This window comes from Tamandua tetradactyla, chromosome 19 (assembly GCF_023851605.1).
Source record: "Tamandua tetradactyla isolate mTamTet1 chromosome 19, mTamTet1.pri, whole genome shotgun sequence".
Lineage (NCBI taxonomy): Eukaryota > Metazoa > Chordata > Mammalia > Pilosa > Myrmecophagidae > Tamandua > Tamandua tetradactyla.
In genome coordinates this window covers 55,909,933-55,933,031 of record NC_135345.1, presented here as the reverse complement: position 1 = coordinate 55,933,031, position 23,099 = coordinate 55,909,933, and the positions used below count along the sequence as shown (strand labels likewise).

General features: G+C 37.9%; 1 protein-coding gene across 11 annotated transcripts in view; it reads left to right on the top strand.

Moving 5' to 3' along the window:
* CLOCK (clock circadian regulator) overlaps positions 1-23,099 on the top strand; it is a 203,183-nt gene that overhangs the window by 27,302 nt on the left and 152,782 nt on the right. For 7 of the 11 annotated variants that reach the window (XM_077136912.1, XM_077136905.1, XM_077136911.1 and 4 more), the window contains exon 3: positions 10,300-10,355. The exons of the other annotated variants lie outside the window; for them this stretch is intronic. The gene's annotated coding sequence lies outside the window, so the exon portion shown is untranslated. The remainder of the gene's footprint in view (positions 1-10,299; positions 10,356-23,099) is intronic. 11 annotated transcript variants of the gene reach the window in all.

Sequence of the window (23,099 nt, the reverse complement as noted above, 5' to 3'; positions counted from 1 at the left end):
TTTTCACAAACACACAGTCATACTGTAAAGACTTTATCATGGGAGGAAGAGCCAAGATGGCAGCTTAGCAAGCTGTAGGATTTAGTTAGTCCTCCAGAACACCTACTAAATAACCAGGAACAGGACAGACAGCTCCTGGGGCCATGTTAGTGACCTGACACACAGCGTACCCCAGTCTGGACCAGCTGGACTGGCTGCGAGGCCCCCCAGAACTGTGAGTTACCCAAGCCAGCATCCCTCCCCCACAGGCTGCTTCCCAGAGGGGAAAGGTAAGAGACTTTACCAGCAGCAGGGGCTGAGCACAACTAAGCTTTAAGTATGGAATTAATTCACAAATTCTGACTACTAAAAATAGGCCCCCAGCTCAGGTGAACCTGGTCAAAGCAGAGGTGGCTGATTTTTGCCCTGGCGCTAAGGAGGCAGAGCTGACGGAAAAAGAGAAGAAACAGAGGTTTTTGTGGCTGTGTTTATGCAGAGGCTTGGCTGCCCTTGGGTACAGCCTCAGGACTTCTCAGGCTGCAACTGCCCCAGGCATAGGCTGTTTTTTGAGAGCTTGTATGGAGCTGGTGGTGCCTTACCCATGGGAGGGGTGAGGCCCAACTCAGGTGGAATCCTTCCCTCAGGGAAGTCAGACACCAGGGTGTGGTAATTTGAAGCCATTAAAACCAGCCTACAACCTCTCCTGTATCTCCACCATGCCCCTAGCAGGGAGAGTCTGCTAAAGTTAAAGGTACTGCATCATCTTATGCTGGTGGGACCTGCAGGCAGACAAGCACCACATACTGGGCAGGATAAGAAAAACAGAGTCCAGAGACTTCACAAGAAACTCTTTCAATCTACTGGGTCTCACCCTAAGGGAAAACTGACGCAGGTGACTCTTTCCTCCTGACAGGTGACCAGTTTGGTCTGGGAAAATCTGGCTAGGGTTTATAATACCTAAGTAGTTCCTCCCAAAGGTGGGGGGGGGAAAGGCACCATACAGGCAGGGCAAGAAACAAGAAAACAAGAACTGAAAAATTCTCCTCTGTTAAACAAAGTCTGAGCTAGTGGTCTAGAAAAAGCTGAACTGAATGTCAGTGAACAGACAGACAACAGATTCATCCAGCAAAAAAATCATGGATAAAAGTAGTGAAAGCAATCTCCAGAATAAACTAATGAAGGTAATTAAATGCCTAGACACCAGCAAAAATTAATGAATCACACCAGGAAAATTGAAGATAATGGCCCAGTCAAAGTAACAAACCAACAATTCAAATAAGATATAGGAGTTGAAACAATTAATTCAGAATGTACGAACAGACATGGAAAACCTCATCAAAAACCAAATCAATAAATTGAGGGAGGATGTAAAGAAGGCAAGGGATGAACAAAAAGAAGAAATGGAAAGTCTGAAAAACCAAATCACAGAACTTATGGGAATGGAAGGCACAGTAGAAGAGATGAAAAAAACAACGGAGACCTACAATGTTATATTTCGAGAGGTAGAAGATAGGATTAGTGAACTGGAGGATGGAACATGTGAAATCCCACAAGCAAAAGAAAATATAGGGAAAAAAAAGAAAAAATATGAGCAGGGACTTGGGGAATTGAATGACAACATGAAGCACACGAATGTACATGTTATGGGTGTCCCAGAAGAAGAAGAGAAGGGAAAAGGAGGAGAAAAACTAATGGAGAAAATTATCACTGAAAATTTCCCAACTCTTATGAAAGACTTAAAATAACAGAATCAAGAAGTGCAGCGTACCCCAAAGAGAACAGATCCAAACAGACATACTCCAAGATACTTACTAATCAGAATGTCAGAGGTCAAAGAGAAAGAGAGAATCTTGAAGGCAGCAAGAGAAAAGCAATCCATCACATACAAGGGAAGCCCAATAAGACTATGTGTAGATTTCTCAGCAGAAACCATGGAGGCAAGAAGACAGTGGGATGATATACTTAAATTATTAAAATAGAAAAACTGCCAACCAAGAATTCTATATCCTGCAAAATTGTCCTTAAAAATGAGGGGAAAATTAAAACATTTTCAGACAAAAAAATCACAGAGGATTTGTGACCAAGAGACCGGCTCTGCAAGAAATAGTAAAGGGAGCACTAGAGGCAGATACGAAAAGAAAAAAAAGAGATGTGTGGAGAAGAATGTAGAAAGGAAGATTATCAGTAAAGGTAAAAAGAAGAAAAAGTAGATATGACATAAAATCCAAAAGGCAAAATGGTAGACGAAAGTACTACCCGTACAGTAATAACAATAAATGTTAATGGATTAAACTCCCCAGTCAAAAAATATAGGCTGGCAGAATGGATTAAAAACAGAACCCATCTATATGCTGTCTACAGGAAAAACATCTCAGACCCATGGATAAACAGGTTGAAAGTGAAAGGTTGGGAAAAGATATTTCATGCAAAGAATAATCAGAAAAGAGCAGGAGTAGCTATACTAATATCCAACAAATTAGACTTCAAATGTGAAACAGTTAAAAGAGACAAAGAAGGACACTATGTATTAATAAAAGGAACAATTCAACAAGAGGACATAACAATCATAAATATTTATGCACCAAACCAGAATGCTCCAAAAAACATGTGGCAAACACTGAAAAGAGAAATAGACACATCTACCATAATAGCTGGAGACTTCAATTCCCCACTCTCATCAATGGACAGAACATCTAGACAGAGCATCAATAAAGAAACAGAAAATTTGAATAATACAATGAATGAGTTAGACTTAACAGACATTTATAGAACATTACCCCCCACAACAGCAGGATACACCTTTTTCTCAGGCACTCATGGATCATTTTCAAGGATAGACCATATGCTGGGTCACAAGGCAAGTCTCAATAAATTTAAAAAGATTGAAATCACACAAAACACTTTCTCAGATCATAAAGGAATGAAGTTGGAAATCAGTACTAGGCAGAGTGCCAGAAAATTCACAAATATGTAGAAGCTCAACAACACACACTTAAACAACCATTGGGTCAAGGAAGAAATTACAAGAGAAATCAGTAAATATCTTGAGGCAAGTAAAAATGAAAACACAACGTATCAAACTTATGGGATGCAGCAAAGGCAGTGCTAAGAGGGTAATTTATTGCCCTAAATGCCTATATCAAAAAATGAGAAAGGCCAAAAATCGAGGAATCACTGTCCACTTGGAAGAAGTAGAGAAAGAACAGCAAACTAACCCCAAAGCAAGCAAAAGGAAAAAAATAATGAAGATTAGAGCAGAAATAAATGAAGTTGAGAATATGAAAACAATTGAGAAAATCAACAAAACCAGACACTGGTTTTATGAGAATATCAATAAGATTGATGGACCCTTAGCAAGATTGACAAAAAGAAGAGAGGGTGCAAATAAATAAGATCAGAAATGGAAGAGGAGACATAAAAACTGACCCCACAAAAATACAGGAAGTAATGACATGCTATGAACAACTTTATGCTAATAAACACGACAATGCAGATGAAATGGACAACTTTCTAGAAAGACATGAACAACCAACTTTGGCTCGAGATGAAATAGATGACCTCAAAAAACCAATCACAAGTAAAGAAATTAAGTCAGTCATTAAGAAGCTCCCCAAAAAGAAAAGTCCAGGACCAGATGGCTTCACAGGTGAATTCTACCAAGTATTCCAGAAAGAATTAGTACAATCCTGCTCAAACTCTTCAAAAAAATTGAAGAGGAGGGAAAGCTACCTCATTCATTCTATGAAGCCAACAGATATTTCAAAAAAAGAAAACTAGAGACCAGACTCTCTAATGAATATAGATGCAAAAATCCTCAACAAAATTCTAGTAAATCGAATCCAGCAACACATTAAAAGAATTATACATCGTGACCAAGTAGGATTCATCCCAGGTATGCAAGTATGTTTCAACATAAGAAAATCAATTAATGTAATACAGCAAATCACAGCAGAAAAACCACATGATCATCTTGATTGATGCAGAAAAGTCATTTGACAAAATTCAACATCCTTTACTGTTGAAAACACTTCAAAGGACAGGAACAGAAGGAAAGTTCCTCAAAATGATAAAGGGAATATATGAAAAACACGCAGCTATCATCATCCTCAATGGGGAAAAACTGAAAACTTTTCTCCTAAGATCAGGAACAAGTCAAGGATGTCCACTATCACCACTGTTATTCAACAGTGTGTTGGAAGTTCTAGCCAGAACAATTAGAGAAGAAAAAGAAGTACAAGGCATCAAAATTTGAAAGGAAGAAATAAAACTCTCCCTGTTTGTAGATGATATGATACTCTATGCTGAAAACCCCGAAAAATCCACAGCAAGACTACTAGAGCTAATAAATGAATACAGCAAAGTGGCATGTTACAAGATCAATACTCAAATATCTGTAATGTTTCTGTACACTAGTAATGAACAATCTGAGGGGGAAATCAAGAAAAGAATTCCATTTACAGTTGCAACCAAAAGAATAAAATATTTAGGAATAAATTTAACTAAAGAGACAAAAGACCTATACCAAGGAAACTACCAAAAAAAGGCTAAAAGAAATCAAAGAAGAACTAAATACATGGAAGGGCAAACCATGTTCATGGATTGGGAGACTAAATATAGTTAAGATGTCAGTTCTACCTAAGTTGGTTTACAGATTTGATGTAATGCCAATTAAAATCCCAAAAACTTACTTTTCAGAAATAGAAAAACCAATAACCAAATTTATCTGGAAGGGCAGGGTGCCCCGAATAGCTAAAAATATCCTGAGAAAGAAAAGTAAAGTCGAAGGTCTCACACCACCTGGCTTTAAGGTGTATTACAGAGCTGGTGTATTACAGGTGTATTACAGGTGGTCAAAACAGCATGGTACTGGCATGAAGATAGATATACTGACCAATGGGATAGAATAGAGTGTTCAGATATAGACCCTGTCATCTATGGACAGTTGATCTTTGATAAGGCAGTCAAGCCAACTCACTGGGACAGAACAGTCTCTTCAATAAATAGTTTGTAGAGAACTGGATGTCCATATGCAAAAGAATGAAAGAGGACCCACATCTCACACCCTATACAAAAATTAACTCAAAATAGATCAAAGACCTAAACATTAGATCTAAGACCATAAAACTGTTAGAAGAAAATGTAGGGAAATATCTTAAAAATCTTATAATAGAAGGCAGTTTCCTAGACCTTATAACCAAAGCAAGAGCACTGAAGAAAGAACGAAATAAATGTAAACTCCTCAAAATTAAACACTTTTGCATATCAAAGAGCTTCGTCAAGAAAGTAAAAAGACAGCCTACACAATGGGAACAATATCTGGAAATGATGTATCAGATAAAGGTCTAGTATCCAGAATTTATAAAGATATTGTTCAACTCAACAACAAAAAGGCAGCCAAACCAATTACAAAATGGGCAAAAGACTTGAACAGACACTTCTCAGAAGAGGAAATACAAATGGCCAAAAGGCACATGAAGAGATGCTCAATGTCCCTGGCCATTAGAGAAATGCAAATCAAAACCACAATGAGATATCATCTCACACCCACCAGAATGGCCATTATCAATAAAACAAAATGACAAATGCTGGAGAGGATGTGGAGAAAGAGGCACACTTATCCACTGTTGGTGGGAATGTCAAATGGTGCAACCACTGTGGAAGGCAGTTTGGCGGTTCCTCAAAAAGCTAGATATAGAATTGCCATATGACCCGGTGATACCATTACTAGGTATCTACTTAGAGGACATGAGGGCAAGGCCACAAACAGAAATTTGCACACCAGTGTTTATAGCAGCATTATTTACAATTGCCAAAGAGATGGAAACAGCCAAAATGCCCATCAACAGATGAGTGGCTAAACTGTGGTATATGCATACAATGGAATATTATGGAGCCGTAAGACAGAATAAATTTATGAAGTGTTTAACAGCATGGATGAAGCTTAAGGACATTATGCTGAGTAAGATTAGCCAGAAACAGAAGAACAAATACTGTATGGTCTCACTGATATGAACTGACATTAGTGAATAAACTTGAAGAATCTCCCTGGTAACAGAGACCATCAGGAGGTAGAGATAGGGTAAGATATTGGGTAATTGGAGCTGAAGGGATACAAATTCTACAACAGGGCTGAGTGTAAAAACCCAGAAATGGACAACACAATACTACCTAACTGTAATACAATTATGTTAAAACACCGAATGAAGCTGAATGTGTGAATGATGGAGGAGGGCTAGGGACACAAATGAAATCAGAAAGAAAGATAGATGATAAAGACTGGGATGGTATAATCTAGGAATGCATAGAGTGTATAATGATAATGACTAAATGTGCAAATTTAAAAAATGTTTTTGCATGAGAAAGAACAATGGAATGTCATTACTGCAGGGTGCTGAACATAGATGGTAATTCATATTTTAAAATTTTACCTTATATGTGAGACTAAAGCAAAAAATGTTTATATGGTACAAAATTTATATTTTGACTAGTGCATACCCTAATATAACTTATGTAGACAGCTTAATCCATAAGTACATGGAACCTTGAGTAGGACATGAGATTTTGTTAATTTTTCCAGATTGAGGCCCTGATAAATCCCAGAGTGATTTGAACAGTGAATCAAAAGGATTTGCAAAGTCCCCTTCAGGGAATGATGAGAACGGGGGAAAATTCAACTTCCCCAAGTTGAATTGTTGGTAGTCTCACAAGTTGAATTTTTGATATTCTTGTGTGGACAATCAAAGCTATCGGCTGAGCCCACAGTCTTGGGGTTTGTTCATATGAAACTTAACCCCACAAAGGATAGGTCAAGCCTACTTAAAATTAGGCCTAAGATTCACCCCCAGACAACCTCTTTTGTTGCTCAGATGTGGCCTCTCTCTCAGCCAACATGACAAGCAAATTCACTGCCCTCCCCGTCTCTACATGGCACATGACTCCTAGGGGTGTGGACCTTCCTGGTAACTTGGGGTAGAAATCCTAGAATCCTAGAATGGAACTCAGCACCAAGGGATGAGAAAAACCCTAGAATGAGCTGAGACTCAGCGTCAAGGGATTGAGAAAACCTTCTTGACCAAAAGGAGGATGAGTGAAATGAGACAAAGTGTCGATGGCTGAAAGATTCCAAACAGAGTCGAGAGGTTATCCTGGAGGTTATTCTTATGCATTAAATAGATACCACCTTGTTAGGCAAGATGTAGTGGAGAGGCTGGAGGGAACTACCTGAAAATGTGGAGCTGTGTTCCAGTAACCATGTTTCTTTAAGATGATTGTATAATGATATAACTTTCACAGTGTGACTGTGTGATTGTGAAAACCTTGTGTGTGATGCTCCTTTTATCTACCTTATCAACAGATGAGTAAAACATATGGAATAAAAATGTATAATGGGGGAACAAATGTTAAAATAAATTTAGAGTGAAATGCTGGTGACCGGTAAGGGGGAGGGGTGGTGGATAATGGTATGTAGGAACTTTTTTTCTGTTTTCTTTTTATTTTTTTTTTCTGAATAGATACAAATGTTCCAAGAAATGGTCATGATGATTAATATGCAACTGTGTGATGATATTGTGAGTTACCGATTATATATGTAGAACAGAATGATCAAAAGTTACAAATGTTTGCGTTTGTTTGGTGTTTTTTGGTATTTAAAAAAAATTAAAAATTAAGAAAAGAATAAAGAGACTATATCATTTTCAGTCCTCTTCAAGAATGAAGGCTGTGGGAACACAGCTCAATAGTTGCATGTACTTCCCTCAACCACTCCAGTACACCATTAACTAAAAGGAAATATTTCTATAATGTGTAAGAATAACCTCTAAGATAACATCTTGATTCTGTTTGAAATCTCTCAGAAACTGAAAATTTATTTTGTCTCATTTCTCTCTTCCTTCTTTTGGTCAAGAAGGCTTTGTCAGTCACATGATGCTGGGCCCTGGCTCATTCCAGGAGTTCCGTTCCATGTTGCCAGGGAGATTTACACCCCTGGGAGTCATGTCCCACATAGGGAGGAGGACAGTGAGTTCATGTGCCAAGTTGGCTTAGAGAGAAAGGCCACCTCTGAGCAGCAAAAGAGGTTTTCTGGGAGTGACTCTTAAGCATAATTTTCAGTAGACTTAGCTTCTCCTTTGCAGGAATAAGTTTCATTGGTTGAACCCCAAGATTGAAGGCTAAGCAACCACTTTTAACCATATGTTTGCAACTTTTCTAATTCCATAATTATAAATAACATGCTCCAGCTTTTATTTCTTTATTAATTAACTTTATAATTTTTTGTGTCTCTGCTAAGAAAGATGAGGCTTAGTTCACTTGTACTATCCTCAACTTCTCTTCCCTCCTCATCCCAAAATTTGAAAGTTATATTATTTTATTTTGTATATATTGATACCTTTGCATGTAAATAAAATATTTAACATCTATTGCCAGTTGACTTTTGATGAAACTGCTACGTACATGCAATGTGTAAAGAATAGTCTCTTCCACAGAATGTGTAGGGAAAACTGGCTAATCAGGAGCAGAATGAAGTTAAATCACTACCTCACACCATATACAAAAATCAACTAAAAATGGGTCGGGAGCCTAAATATAGTTAAACTATAAAACTCTTAGAAGATAACATTGGGCCAGTTTTCATGATCTGGGATTTGGCCGTGGAGTCTTAGATATGACACCAACACATCAAGCAAGAAGAGGAAAAAAATAGATAAATTTGGTTTTGTCAAATTTAATACTTTTGTGCATCAGAAGAAATTATCGGGAAAGTTAAAAGGCAACCTGTAGAACGAGAAAATAATTTCAAATCAGTGTTGAGTAAGGGGCTAAATATCCAGAATATATTTTTGAAAAACCTCCTTGAACTCAATAACAATAAGACAAAAACCCCAATTGAGAATGGGCAAAGGTCTTGAATAGGTATTTCTACGAAGAGTTGACATGGCCAATGACACATACAAAGTTCATCATCATTAGCTTTTAGGGAAATGTGATTAAAAACCACAGTGAGACAGTGAGCATTATGGTGGATGATGTTTAGGATTAACACTATAAATGTAAGTTCTTTCATGAACTAGAATAAATGTATGATACTTGAATTAAGAGTTAATGACAGAGTTGTATTTCGGGACAGAAGTCTCTATTGCAAACTGTGGACTGTAGTTAACTGTAATATCTTAAAATGTTCTTTCATTGACAGTAACAAATATACCACACCAATACTAGCGGTCAGTAATAGGGGGCTATAAGGTTTATTTGGTCTGTGGGTTTTCTTTTTCTTTTGTCTATTTGTTATTTTTCTTTTTGGAGTAATGAAAATGTTCTAAAATTGTGATGTTGATTGCACAACTAGGTGATGATACTGTAAGACACTGATTATATACTTAGGATGGATGAAAAGGTGTGTGAATATATCTCAGTAAAATCTGCAGTTAAAAAAAGAACACCAGTGGAGATATCACTTCAACCCAGAAGGGTTCTTTAAAGAATGAAAAATAAATGTTGGAGAAGGTACGGCAAAATTGCAACTCTATTGTGTTGTTGGTGGAAGTGTAAAATGCTGCAGCCACCATAGAAAGCAATATGATGGTTCCCCAGAATGTTATTATAGAATTACCATTATACCCATTCCCACTCCAAGGTATATACCAAAAGAAAGTGAAAATGTTGTTGCAAGCAGATGCTTATACACTGGTATTCATAGTAGCATTATTCACAATACTCAAAAGCTGGAAGTAGTCCAGGTATCCATCAAAAAATGAATGTATAAACAAAATGTGGTACATATGCACAATGGAATATTATTCGGCCATAAGAAAAAATGAAGTTATGGGGCATGCTGCAACATGGGAAAACCGTGAAAACATGCTCAGTGAAACGAGCAAGGCATGTGAAGACAGAAATTGTATATCATTTATAAGAGATGACTAGAAATAGAAAATTCGCAGATAGAGAAAGTGCATTAGAGGTTACATTGAAGAAGCAGGATGGAGGTAGCGTTTGTTTAAAAAAAATAAAGTCCTGAATAATATGCAATAGATCTTTTGAACTATAACAAAAATAGAGGACTTTATATGTATTAATTCTAATTTGTACCTTCGGAATTTTTAGCCTAAAAGATCATACATGGGATGTTCCTATGGAACATCCAGAGAGTGCGTAGAGGGGGTAATATACATGAAGCTTCAAAATGAAAATAAGATATTTAACTTCTTTGATATTACATTTTAAATCCCCACTGTATAAAATGAGGATACTAGGATTTCTGTTCATTTCTTCAACTTGCCTTTTTTTCTTCCATTTCATTTCCTGTCTTTTCTATTTGACCAGGTTGATAACATCTACATTCTGTTCTGCCATGAGAATTAAGACTTCAGACTTTGCCCGTAAGTTGATTGTTAGTCATTGTGCTAAGGTTATTTTCTTTCTCTCTGTGTCCAGTCTGGTGGGACTGAAAAAAATAGAAATTTGATATAAAGATAGCATCGATTATTTTTAGTTTTATCAGTTTGAAATCATTATACTAATTTGCTTTATGTTCTCTTTATTCATCTTTTTCCTCCTACAGTTTTAATTGTGTGTCTCTTGATACGTCTTCACCATCCATGTTCTCCCATGTTTCCTGTGTGAATCATAATATCTATTAATGTGTTGGTTTGAATCCCTCTTTTTTCCTAGAGTCATCTTTCTTAGAGCTGTCCAACTCCAGTTTTGACCATTTTAGGCTGGCTGTGTATCATTTATTCTGAGATGCTCCTTCACTGCATTTCTGGTTTAGATTTACTCTTTCTCTAGTTCTCATGTCTTCCTCTTTTATGGCATACTTTCTCTCTTTTTTTTTTTTGAACAGTATGGATTTAGTATCTCATAACAAGTCGGAAGGCAAGCATTTCTGGGGTTCATTAATTCAGTGTCAGGTTTTGTGTCAGTTTCTCTGATTCTCTTGGATTTCACTAAAAAGTAGAAGACAACACAGATCAAAGCATCACTTGTCCACATGATGCTATTGGGTCAGATGAATTATAGCACCCCAGTTAGTCTATAAAAGAAACTTTATTATCTAACAATTCACAACACTTTGTGCTTTTTGTTTACATCCTGTCAGTGGATTCTCACAAAGTCATCATCAGTACACCAAGTTTAAGATGAACTCTGGTTTTCTCTTCTGTCATGTTATCCAGGTTGCGCCCTGATTTTGATGTTAGCGTTATCACTAGACTAATAAACAGATTAAAAATCCAGTCAGTGTGAATGAATTGAGCAGAGGTGGGCTAAACCCCTTCAGAGATCTTCTAAGTACCCAATCATTTAACTTCTGATTATTATTTCTGAGTTCCTTTGGATTGACTCTTGGCACTCTAAAGACTTAGGTTTTCAGTTGCATTTGTGGATCACTCACTGTTGGTCACCTCAGAGAACTGCAGTTTTTTATCTGTTCCTGAAATTCTAGCTCTCAGCGAACACCACTCAAGGTTTTTGGACTTGGAAATAAGTGTTTAGCCTCAGTAGAATCATCATGGTGCTAAAATTAACAGGCTTTGGAATCAGACTAATTTAAATTTGAAATCAAAGAGAAACATGAGGCATACATTAAGAAATTAAGGATAAAGTTGTCCAAAAGAAAAATGGACACAGTACATTAATAGGTGGTTTAGTTTCCTGTGCTGCTCAAAGCAAATATTGTGGAATTGATTGAGTTAAAGAATTTGTTTGCTCACAATTTTGAGGCCGGGAAAATGTTTAAAACAAAGCATCATCAAGGCAATACTTTCTTCCTGAAGACTGGCTGCCAGTGATCCTCAGCTCCTCTGTCATATGGCAAGGTATATGGTGACATTTGCTTGTCTCTCCCTTCTCTTCCGGATTTCACTGATTTCAGCTTCTTGCTTCTGTGGCTTTCTCTCCTTATATTGCATTTCGATGATGAAAGTACAAGAAAAGCCAGAATTACTGGCTAGGACCTATTAAAGATGTACTTGAAATCTGGACTCAGTATTTATAAAATGAATATGTTCCACATTCATGCATGGCAGTTGCTGAGCCGTTAGGTTCTGAAGATGTTGTTCATATCAGGTATATGTACTTTGAAAAAATGTTGAATAAACATTTTGATATGTTTAAATTATTAATAAAAGTGTCAGTGAAGTTTTTCATTATCCCTTTATTCTCTCTTCTGTAATTTATTCATAAAATTACTTAAAAATATAAAAATACAGACCCTAATGGTATGTGGTGATGACTGTCTTGGTGCACTGAAGGTTGAGCTATTCTTTGGTGACCAATGAAGGCTTAATATTTGTATATCTATCTTAAATTATGACAAACAGTACTAGTTATTATTGTGTTTTACTTTTGTTGATTAGCATGTCTGGTCTTTGGCCAGTGAGCCCCTTCAAATCGGCTTTTAAATCCTTTGACAAGATGTTACTAATCGTTTGACAAGATGGCATTGTTGATCCCATGGTGCCAGGGCTAGGCTCATCCCTGGGAGTCATCTCCCATGTCGCCAGGGAGACTTTCACCCCTGGATATAATGTCCCACATAGGGGAAAGGGCAGTGGTTTCACTTGCAGAGTTGGGCTTATAGAGATTGAGGCCACATCTGAGCAACAAAAGAGGTCCTCTGGAAGTAATTCTTAGGTACATCTATAGGTATGCTAAGTCTCTCTGCTACATGTATAAGCTTTACAAGAGCAAGCCTCAAGATCAAGGGCTTGACCTATTGATTTGGGTGTCCCTAATGTATGACACAGTATCAGGGGTTTCCCTAGTGGTAAAGTTACTAGTTCCATATTTTTTCTCCCGTCCCTCAAGGGACTTTGCTAATACTTTTTGATTATCTGCTTAATATACTCTAGGATGTATCCAGGTTTAACATTAAGCTATATGGGATTAAAGGCCCTCATTCTTATTCTGGGCTCCCTGTATTTGGATTGTTTAAATGATCTATCCAGACAGGTTGAGTTAGACCATGTGCTACAGAAAATTTTGGTTCTGGAGAAAATAAACCTTTCTTCCTTTGGTCTCGAAGAGTAGATGAAGTTCTAAAATACTGATTATGTCTTCCTTAATCCTGTTATTCTGAATTACCTTAATCCCAACCTTCATTCTTATCTCAAAATACCAGGTTATACATATATAAAACAGCCTCTCAAAATCTAGAAATAACAGCTACTGCTTTGGAGGAAATGTGACTGCTATAAGAGCTTACAATCTAGGCCCCTGTTGTCTTATAAGTATTTTCTAAATGAGGCTATTCAATATTTTCTGTTCTGTTTCTGGCTAATTTTGCTTCTCCAAATGTCCCACAGGTTCATTCATAATGTTGCATGCCTCACAACTCCATTCTTTTTTGTAGCAGTGGAGTATTCGATCATATGTATACACCATCATTCGCCAATCTACTTCTCAGTCAGTGTATCCTTCAGCCACCTCCGTTCATTAGGCATCATATATAATGTCCAGAGTCAACAGGTCATTAACACTCTCAATTTTAAATAATTTCATTGTTCCCAAGAGAAAGATAACCAATAAACACATGCTCACCAAATAGGAAATGCAAACCTCCCCTTAACCCTTGTCCCTCCCCCCCCCCCATTATTTACCCCTGGTGTTGCTGTGGTACTGTTGATGTTTTCCTGTTAAACGTAGCCCGTAGTATGCAATAGCGGTTTTCTCCCTATACCCCGTACATATACACTTTTTATACAAGATTCATGCCTTTGCAGTATGAATGCTTTGCAAGTTCTTTGTAAGTTCGTTGCAAGAACTTACGTTTGTAGTGTTAATAGGTGAATACACGGCTCTGTACAACCCCTTTCAATCATATTCACCTTCTTATAGACTCACTAATGAACTGCCTTTGCTTCTATCTATTCCCTTACATTTAAGTTCAACTTTATTAGCTAACTGTTCACCCATTTCGAGCTTCTGTATATCCCTAGGTTCCCTCTATTCTCTTTTATATACCTCTGATTTTACCTTTATCGAATCATAAAAGTGGAGTCATACAGGAGCTGTCTTTTTGTGTCTGGCTTATTTCACTTAGCATCATGTTCTAAAGGGTTTATTCATCTTTTCATGTGCTTCGGATGTCATTTCATCTTACTGCTGCATAATATCCCATTGTGTGTATATACCACGTTTTGTTAATCCACTCATCATTTGAAGGGCCCTTGGATTGTTCCATTTTTTTGAGAATTGCGAATAATGCTGCTTTGAAGATCAGTATGCAAATGTCACTCTACTTTCAGCTCTTCTGGGTATATACCGAGTAGTGGTATTGCTGGGTCATAGGACAACTCGATATTTAGTTTCCTAAGAAACTGCCAGACTGTCTTCCATAGTGTTTGTACCATTATACATTCCCACTACAGTGCATAAGTGTTTCAGTTTCTTTACATCCTCTCCAACATTTGTAGTTTCCTGTTTCTTTAATAGCAGCCATTTGTATAGGTGTGAGTGGTATCTCATTGTAGTCTTGATCTGCATTTCCCTTAAACTAATGGAAATGAGCATCTCTTCTTGTGCTTTTTAGCCATCTGTATTTACTCTTCAGAAAAACGTCTGTTTGTATCTTTAGCATATTTTATAATTGAGCTGTTCTTTTGTGGTGGAGTTGTATAATTTCTTTATATATACAGGATATCAAACCTTTATCTGATGCATGATTTTCAAATATTTTCTCCCATTGAGTTGGCTGCCTCTTGACCTTTTTTGACAAAGTCTTTTGAGACATAAAAGCATTTGGTTTGGAGGAGTTACCATTTGTGTATTTTTTTGTTGTTGTTGCTTGTGCTTTGGGTATAAAGTTTAGGAACCTACCTCCTATTACTAGGTCTTGAAGATATTTCCCTACAGTTTCCTCTAGGAGCTTTAAGGTACTAGTTCCTATATTTAGGTGTTTGATCCATTTTGAGTTAATATTTGTACACGGTATAAGGTAAGGGTTCTCTTTCATTCTTTTGGCTATTGGTCTCCAGTTCTCTCATGCCCATTTATTGAAAAGACTGTTTTGTCCCAGTTCAGTGGATTTGGGAGCCTTGTGAAAAATCAGTTGACCATAGATTTGGTGGTCTATTTCTTTGCTTTCGATTCGATTCAGTTATCAATACTATTTTTATGCCAGTACCATGCTATTGTGACCACTGTTGCTTAATAGTAAATTTTAAAGTCAGGAAGTATTAATCCTCCCACCTTGTTTTTCATTTTTAGGATGATTTTAGCTATTCCAGGTCTCTTTCCCTTCTAGATGAATTTGGTAATTAGCTTTTCCAAGACTTCAAAGTAGTTAGATTTTTGTTTGGTACTGCTTTGAATTTGTAGATCAGTTTGAGTAGAATTGACATCTTAACTAGATTTAACTTTCCTTCCCATGAGCACAGAATATCTTTCCACCTATTTAGATCTTCTTTGATTTCTTTTAGCAATATTATGTAGTTTTCTGTGTACTAGTCCTTTACATCCCTAGTTAAGTTCATTCCTAGATACTTGATTCTTTTAGTTGCTATTTTGAATAGAATTTTTTCCTTAATTAATTTTGCATTTGTATAGAAACTTTACTGGTATTTGCACAATAATTTTATATCCCTCTACCTTGCTGAATTTGTTTATTAGCTCAGGTAACTTTATGGTAGATTTCTCAGTATTTTACAAGTATACTGTCATGTCCTCTGCAAATAATGAAATTTTTACTTCTTCCTTTCCAACTTGGATGCCTTTTATTTCTTTTTCCTGACTGATTGCTCTAGCTAGAACCTTTAGTACAATGTTGAGTAATAATGGAAGGCATCTTTATCTTGTTTCTGATCCTAGGGGGAAAGTTTTTAGTCTCTCACCATTGAATATGGTTTATGGCTGTGGGGTTTTCATATATGCCCTTTATCATACTGAGGAAGTTACCTTTGATTCCTACCTTTTGAAGTGCTAAAATCAGGAAAAGATGTTGAATTTTGTTAAATGGTTTTTCAGCATCAATGAAGATGATCCTGTGATTTTTCCCTTGTGATTTGTTAAGGTACTGTATTACATTAATTGATTTCCTTGTGTTGAATCATCCTTTCATTCTTGATATAAACTCCACTTGTTTGTGGTGTATAATTCTTTTAAAGTGGTGTTGGATTCAGTTTGCTAGTATTTTATTGAGAATTTTGTATATATGTTCATTAGGGAGCTTGGTGTGTAGTTTTCCTTTCTTATAACCCAGTTTTGGTATTAAAGTGATGCTAGTTTTGTGAAATAAGTTAGGTAGTGTTCCATTTCCTCAATATGTTTGAAAAGAATAGGATTGGTGGTAGTTCTTTCTGGAATGCTTGATAAAATTCCCCTGTGAAGCCATCTGGCATTGAGCTTTTCTCTGTAGGAGGATGTTTGATGATTGATTGAATCTCTTTACTTTCAATTGCTGTGTTGAGATCTTCTGGTTCTTCTTGAATCAGTGTAGCTTGGTTATGTGTTTCCAGGAATTTGTCCATTTCATCTAAGTTGTCTAGTTTGTTGGTGTATGGTTGTTCATAGTATGCTGCAATGATTTTTTATTTCTTAAGGGTCCCCCCATTTCTGATTTTATTTGCACTCACTCTCTCTTTTTCTTTGTCAATCTTGCTAGTGATCCATCGATTTTATTGATTTTCTCTAAGACCAGCTTTTGGTTTTATTGATTTTTTCTATTCTTCTTTTGTTCTCCAATTCATTGAACTCTGCCTTAATCTTTATTTCTCTTCTTCTGTTTACTTTAGGGTTAGTTTGCTGTTCTTTCTCAAGTTCCTCAAGTCTTGTCCTTGATTTTTGCTCCTTCTTCTTTTTTAATACAGGCATTTAGAGCAATAAGTTTCCCTCTCAGCATAGCCTCTGCTGCATCCCATAAGTTGTGATATGTTGTATTCTCATTTTCATTTGTCTCCAGATAGTATTGATTTCTCTAGCATTTTCTTCCTTGACCCATTGCTTGTTTAAGATAAGTCAATCAGTATCTTTTAATTGGTAAGTTTAGTCTCTTAACTTTAAGAATTATTATTGTAAAGGTGTTTCTTGAATCCACCATCTTATCCTTTGGATTTTGTAAGATCTATATATTATTTTTCCTCTTTCTCTTTTTATCCTTTAGGTTACCCTTACTAATACTCTTCAATTCTGTTCCCTTCTCCAGACTTCCCTCTCTGTCTCTTTTTTTCAGCTGGCAGAACTTCCTTTAGTATTTCTTGTAGGGCCTGTTTCTTGTTGACATTGTCTCAGCATTTGTTTATATGTGAAAATTTTAATCTCTCCCTCAGTTTTAGGATCTTGTATATATCATTATACTGCCTTTTCACCTCCTTTGAGCTAGCTGAGTAGTCCAAATTCAGTCTTATATGGTTACCGTGTATGTAGTAGATTGTTTTTCTCTAGTCACTTTCAGGATTTTCTGCTTCTCCTTAACATTTGACAGACTGATTACTATGTGTCTTGGGGAAGGCCTATTTGGATTTATTCTGTTTAGAGCTTATTGACCTTTGATGTGCATATTTATGTCCATGATAAGGGTTGGGAAGTTTTCTCCCATTATATCCTCAAGTATTCTTCCTAGCCCTTTACTCCTCTCTTCGCCTTCTGGAACACTGATGATTCTCATAATTTTGCAGTTTGTTTTGTACATCATTTCTCTGGCATTGACTTCAAATTTTTCCGTCTTTTTTTCCATTTGTTCTTTTGTGGGTTCTAAATCATTGTCCTTTCCTCTAGGTAGCTTTTTCTTTCTTATGCTTCTTTAAATCTGTTGTGTGTCTCTAGTACATTTTTTGTTAGGTCTACAGCATTTTTAATCTCTGTGATGTCTCCTGTTTTTCTGTATATTCTTTCAAATTTCTCTTTATGCTCTTCTGGTGTCTTCTTGATCTCCTTTATGTTATTAGCCATCCCGCTGATTTTATTTGGTAGAGTTATATGAACGTCTTTGATTAATTGTTCCAATGTCCGTGTCTCCAGTGTTTTTAATTTGTTCATTAGCTGGATTGTATCCATATGCTTAGTGATCTTCTGTTGCCTGAGGCATGTAAATATCTTGATGGAGTTAGTTAGGAAGTTGATTTCCTTCAGTATTTTAAAGCAGGATGAATGTAGAGCAGGAACTTTCAGTGACAGCTTGCAGTGCAGTTATAGGTACATGTTTTGCACACTATGCTGGTGTCTTTAAGTGTGGAGAGCAGGGTGTGGGGTCCTGGGGATGTGATGTGGGGGTCCTGGGGGTGTGGTGTAGCTCAGGCAGGCCTTGGAGCACAAGAGTAGGGTACAGCATGGGGAACCCAGAAGTAAGGCTTGGTAGGAAACAGATGCAGGGGGCTGTGCAGATGCACAGGGGCTGGTGTGCAGACAGGATGTGGGTGGGCATGTGGAGAGTGGGGATTGTGAGTATGAGGGTCTGGGGTACAGGGCACAGAGGTCACAGCACAGGGACGGCAGGGTGCAGGTGTGTCCTTGCGCATGGGGAGGTGTCCAGGGGGGCCGGGATGCAGGATGTGCGAGTGTGTAGGGGTGGAGCACAGGTTGCAGGGATTGTAGGGCGTAGTTCAGGGGCAGGTGATTTAGTGGGCAGGGCACTGGCACGAGTGTGCAAGTGCAGGGGTGGGTTGGGGGAACGGGTGCATGCGTATGCAGAGTGGGGGCTATGTAGCACAGATGCACACATGAGCACCTGCCAGGTTTGGAAGTAGGACACTTGTGCTGGGGGGTGAGGTAAAGTGTGCACTTGTGTGGGGCGAGGGGTGTGGGTTGCAGTGGTCAAGAGGTTGGTGCATGGATGTGTGGGTGCCCAGTGGGGAGGATGTGGCTGTGTGCCTGTATTGCTCGGTGGGCAGGGCCCTGATGTGCACAGGTCTGGAGGTTGAGATTCTGGTCTCAGGGGTAATGGGGTGGGATTGTGTTTATGTGTGCTGGGGATGGGAATGGCATGGATGAGCAGGTCAGCACTTGCTTAGAGCTGTAGTGGGGGGGGGTGTGTGGCAGGGGTGGTATGCAAGTGCATGTATCTAGGAGGGCTGTATGCTTATGTACATGTTCGCAGAGCTCAGGAGCAGCAGAATGGGGTTCCCAGACTGCAGGGGCTGGGGGCGGATGTAGCCCAGATGTAAAGGTCAGCACCTGTAGCTCAGATGTACAGGCAACCACCTGCACAGGGCAGGGAGGGAGAGGTGGGGATTGAGGGGCTGGTTGCGGGTGCATGGATGGGTCTCAGGACGGTCGGGGCAAGACTGTGCTTGGACCAGAGAGGTGGGTCAGGCTAGTGTAGGGATACGCACTTGTGAGGGGTGTGGGTGTGGAGTAGGAACACACAGTGGGTGTCGGACGGTGGCTCATGGAGCTTGGAAGGGGTCAGGTGATGGGGTTCAGGTGTGTGGAGTATATGGGGGAGTCTCAGGGTGGGGTTGGCACACGTGAAGTAGAGTGCCTTCTTTTAAAGTTTATGCATGTTAAAAAAAACTTCTTCTCCACCCTGTAGATAGAAAGTTATTGTTCATCTGTTATCTTCTATGGGTTTCTACGTTTTGCCTTTGCATTTAGATCTAATGTATTTGGAATTTTTTTTTATTAGCATAGCATATATGTACTATAAAATTTGCCATTGTAACCATTTTTAAGTGTATAATTCAGTGACATTAATTACACTTACACTGCTGTGCTGCTATATTATCATCCATTTTTTAAAAATTTATTAAACATAACGTACAAACACATTCTTACTGTACATTTCCATTCTTGATATATAGTCAATAACTCAAAATATCATCACATAGTTGTATATTCAGCATCATGATCATTTCTTAGAGCATTAGAATCAATTCAGAAAAAGAAAACAGAAAAAAATTCATACATACCATACCCCTTACCCCTCCCTTTCATTGATCACTAGCATTTCAATCTACTAAATTTGTTTTAACATTTGTTCCCTCTATTATTTATTTAGTTTTAATCCAGATGTTTTACTCATCTGCCAATAAGGTAGATAAAAGGAGCATCAGACACAAAGTTTTCACAATCACACAGTCACATTGCAAAGGTTTATCATTATACAATCATCTTCAAGAAACATGGCTACTGGAACACAGCTCTACATTTTCAGACAGTTCCCTCTAGCCTCTCCATTACATGTTAACTAAAAAGGTGCTAACTATATAAATGCATAAAAATAACCTCCAGGATAACTTCTTGACTCTGTTTGGAATCTCTCAGCCATTGACACTTTATTTTGTCTCATTTTGTTCTTCCCTCTTTTAGTCAAGAAGATTTTCTCAATCCCTTGATGCTGAGTTCCAGGTCATTCTAGGATTTCTGTCCCACATTGCCAGGAAGGTCCACACCCCTGGGAGTCAAATTCCATGTAGAGAGGGGGAGGGCAGTCAGTTTGCTTGCCATGTTGACTGAGATAGTGAGGCCACATCTGAGCAACAAAAAAGGTTCTCTTGGGGGTGACTCTTAGGCCTAATTTTAAGTAGGCTTAGCCTATCCTTTGTGGGGTTAAGCTTCATATGAACAAACCCAAAGATTGGGGGCTCAGCCTATTGCTTTGGCTATCCCCACTGCTTGTGAGAATATCAAGAATTCTCCACTTGAGAAAGTTGAATTTTCCCCCTTTCTCACCATTCCCCCAAGGGGATTTTGCAAGTACATTTATATTCACTGTTCAAATCACTCTGGGATTTATCGGGTCATCACTCTGGACAAACCTACAAAATCTCCTGCCCAACTCAAAGTTCCGTGTTCAATTAAGCTGACACATAAGTTATATTAGGAAATGCACTAATCAAAATATAAATTTTGTACCAAATAAACATTTTTTGCTCTACTCTCACACAAAAAGTAAAATTTTAAAATATTAATTACGATCTGTTTTCAACACCCTGCAGTATTGACATTCCTTTGTTCTTCTCATGCAAAAACATTTTTAAATTTGTACATTTAGTCACTATCATTATTCACTCTAGGCATTCCTAGGTTATACTATCTCAGTCTTTATCGTCTATCTTTCTTTCTGATTTCGTTTGTGCCCCCAGGGCTTCTCCCTCTGTCATTCTCACATTTAGCTTTATTCAGTGTTCCAACATTATTGTATTACAGTTAAGTAGTATAGTGCTATCCATTTCTGAATTTTTACGATCAGTCCTGTTGCACAATCTGTATCCCTTCAGCTCCAATTACCCAATATCTAACCTATTTCTATCTCCTGATGGTCTGTGTTACCTACTGAAATTCTCTACGGTCATTCACAAATGTCAGTTCATATCAGTGAGACCATACAGTATTTGTTCTTTTGTTTCTGGCTAATCTCACTCAGCATAATGTCCTTAAGGACCATCCATGTTGTTAAACTCTTCATAAATTTATTCTGTCTTACAGCTCCATAATATTCCATCATATGCATATACCACAGCTTGTTTAGCCTATCATCTTAGGTGATCATTTGGGCTGTTTCCATCTCTTGACAGTTGTAAATAATGCTGCTATAAACATTGGTATGCAAATGTCCATTTGTGTCCTTGCCCTCATGTCCTCTGAGTAGATACCCAGCAATAATATTGCCGGGGCATATGACAATTCTATTCTTAGCTTCCTGTGGAACCGCCAAACTGCCTTCCACAGCAGTTGTACCATTTGACATTCCCACCAACAGTGGATAAGTGTGCCTCTTTCTCCACATCCTCTCCAACATTTGTCATTTTCTGTTTTGATAATGGCCATTCTGGTGGGCGTGAGATGATATCTCATTGTGGTTTTGATTTGCATTTCCCTAATAGCCAGGGAAGTTGAACATCTTTTCATGTGCCTTTTGGCTATTTGTATTTCCCCTTCTGAGAAGTTTCTGTTCATGTCTTTTGTCCATTTTGTAATTGGATTGTCTGTCTTTTTGTTGTTGAGTTCAGCAATTTCTTTATATATTCTGGAAACCAGACCTTTATCTGATATATTGTTTCCAAATATTGTCTCCCATTATGTAGGCTGTCTTTTTACTTTCTTGACAAAGTTCTTTGATGCACAAAAGTGTTTACTTTTGAAGAATTCCCATTCATTTATTTCATTCTTCAGTGCTTATGCTTTGGGTGTAAGGTCTAGGAAACTGCCTCCTATTATAAGATTTATAAGATAATTCCCTACATTTTCTTCTTAAAGTTCTATGGCCTTAGATCTAATGTTTAGGTCTTTGATCTATTTTGAGTTAATTTTTGTATGCGGTGTGAGATATGGATCCTCTTTCTTTCTTTTGCATGTGTATATCCAGTTCTCTAGGCACCATCCCAGGTGAGTTGGCTTGACTGCCTTATCAAAGATCAATTGTCCATAGACGAGAGGGTCTATATCTGAACACTGTATTCAATTCCATTGGTCAGTATATCTGTCTTTATGCCAGTACCATGCTGTTCTGACCACTGTAATATGCTTTAAAGTCAGGTGGTGTGAGACCTTCAACTTCATTTTTCTTTCCAGGATATTTTTAGCTATTCGGGCCTCTCTGCCCTTCCAAATAAATTTGGTTACTGGTTTTTCTATTTCTGAAAAGTAAGTTTTGGGGATTTTAATTTGTATTGCATTGAATCTGTAAATCAATTTAGGTAGAATTGACACTTCCAATCCATGAACACGGTATGCCCTTCCATGTATCTAGTTCTTCTTTGATTTCTTTTAACCAGTTTTTATAGTTTTCTTTGTATAGGTCTTTTGTCTCTTTTGTTAAATTTATTCCTAAATATTTTATTCTTTTGGTTGCAGTTGTAAATAGAATTTTTTTCTTGATTACCACCTCAGATTGTTCAGTACTAGTGTATATAAGTGTCCCGTCCCGCGAGACAGACGAACCTGGACCTGAGGGAGGGAGTGAGAATGGGGGACAAAAGACACAGAGAATGGAGACAAGACAGGATTCTGATCAAGTCTTGTTTATTGAGAGTAAATCCAGGGTATTTATGCAGTAAGGAAGGGGAGGTGACTTGTATAGGATGTCAGCAGAGGTTGGGCATTACCCTGCACTTAAGCAACCAATCAGCGGAGACCAAGCTGGGAAAGGCAGATCAGCCAAGGCTGGTCAGCTGATTTCGGGGAAAGGCAGAGGAGAAGTGAGGAAATAGAAACTTAACTTGAGATAAAAACTTAACTTGAGTTAGTAC